This window comes from Chinchilla lanigera, unplaced genomic scaffold (genome assembly GCF_000276665.1).
Source record: "Chinchilla lanigera isolate Chin_1 unplaced genomic scaffold, ChiLan1.0 scaffold00050, whole genome shotgun sequence".
Lineage (NCBI taxonomy): Eukaryota > Metazoa > Chordata > Mammalia > Rodentia > Chinchillidae > Chinchilla > Chinchilla lanigera.
Window position 1 is genome coordinate 4,705,139 of NW_004955451.1, and position 2,301 is coordinate 4,707,439.

The window sequence follows — 2,301 nt, forward strand, 5'->3', positions numbered from 1 at the left end:
ACACATATTCCATATATATATATCCACATCATAATATATACACGTCATTGTATGTCATTACACATATTTATGGGACCATAAGTACTTATTGTTAGGGGCTAGGGATTTAGCTCAGCGGCACAGTGCCTGCCTGGCAAGCACAAGGTCGTGAGTTTGATTCCCGGTGCCAGAAAAAAAACAAAAAAAAAAAAAAAATAGAATATCAATATGTATTGTTAATGCCATACAATGGTATTGATATCCCTATATCATGAGAGGTGTCATTTAGAAACTCAGCACTAGAATCATCCACATAAAAACATATATATTATATAGAGACACTGGTAAACAGACATGCAATGACACGCAGAAATGTGTAGCCATGTGCATCCAATGATGTTCATAGACACAACAGCACATGTATATAATGTCCCCCCATACACAGAAAGAAATGCATATCAGTTCTATTTGTGCATAGGGTACATATGTATTTGCATAATGGTGTGCATGTATACCTTGCTATAAACACACATCGTGCTGTGGCATGCACGCGGATCTATACACTGTGTAAAGGAAGTGAATGTGGTTCCCCTCCCTGCGCACCCCCTCCCCTCCCTCCTTTCCTCGGCTCTGGCCTGGGTGGAGCCTACTGTCAGTGGCTCTGTGGTTTAGTGTTGCTGCTGCTATTCCAAAGGGGTGCCACATGAGGGCCCCTGACCTCACCGAGACTGGCTGGTCCCGTGCCCTGGGTTCACAAGGGAGAGGGGCTGCCGCTCTGGCGCCTCTGGCAAGGATACCCTTCTCTCTGGGACTCCGCCTAGGCCTCTGCTGCCACACATACAAGTGGGTATGATCCCTGGGTATGGGGGTGCCTACAGTTTTGTTCCAAAAAGCCATTTTCTCATAGCAAAAGAGCTTAAGGCTAGACAGAAGATGAACTTCCTGACAATTCAGGACAAAGCCAGCCCACCGGGTCATGTAGTCTCCCCTGGTGGCTTGGGACACCCAGCTTGCTCCCCAAGTGTGGTCTGCCAGGAGGCAACCGAGCAATTTTCTCAGCTAATTTCTACCTCTGTCTCTTTGCTTCTGTCTTCCTGTTTTCATCCTCTTACTTCTCTCTGTTTAATCTTAAATCTCATCTTTTCTAGTCCTGCCGTTCTCTGTGGCTGGTTCTCTGTCATTCTTCCCTTGTCTATATCTTGCCCCATGCGGGGAGGACAGTCTCCAGCCCCCTGGCCTCTGTACCTTGAAGGGTGTGAAGGCTGTTGGGACAAGGGGCGGGGAAGCCACATGTATGGGAGGGGCAGTGCTGAGCTGCCATCCCGTGAGGAACCTGCTCTTCCCTCTGTCCCGACCCTGCCAGCCGGTCCAGCCCACCAGTCCAGCACCATCACCATGGAAACCAGCAGCCGACTTCCTATTGGTAGGCGGGAGGGAAGGAGGAGGGGGAAAGGGAGGGCTGGCTCTCCCCGGCTCCCCCCACCCCATTCTGAGGCTCAGCCCTCCTCCGCACCCACCATCTCAGGGCTCCGGGGCTGTAAGGGACCCCTGCAGTCCCCTGAGCTGAGGCTAGCAGGGGGAGAGACTATGAGGCAAGCAACCCATCGACCCAGGCCTCCTTAAGACCAGCCCGGCCACCCAGCAAGCGAGTGAGCAGCAACGGAGAGAGGAGCGGGAGGTAAAGGACCAGCAGACCACTGGGGCTTACCCCCAGCAGCTCCTGAGGATCCTAGCCCAGCTGCGGGGTCACGATGGATGGCCAGACCTACAGACGCTGACAGACACATTGACACCGATGCATGCAGCTGCACAACGCCAACACTCGGCTACAACCAGTGACAGCATCACACACTGCCACAGCCCTGCAATACAGACACCCACACGCAGAAACAACTGGTAACTCTGAAACAGGCACAGACAGTGACACACAGCACCACCCTCCTCAACACACACAAGGGCAGCAACACCCTCTAAACACACAAGGCAGCGTTCGCCTGAGGGAGCAGAGACTCACGCACATCCTCACCCCAGAACTGCTGTCCGTGGCCTCGGCACATCCTCCCCGCCCCCACGGGGACACCCTCGCCTCTCCACATACTCAGACACGCACACAACCACGAACAAACATAGCTCACATACCCTCGGCTCCAGCTCTGGCAGTCCCCACGTCGTCCACAGCCTCCTTTGTGGATCGGGAAGAGCTCAGCCAACCTGGATGGAAACACGGTGAAGCCAAGGGCTCAGAGCAGAAAGGGTCTGGCCCGGAATGACCCTCTCCAGTGCCCCCACTTGGCTGGGTGATGTTCCCTGGCCTGAGTTCTG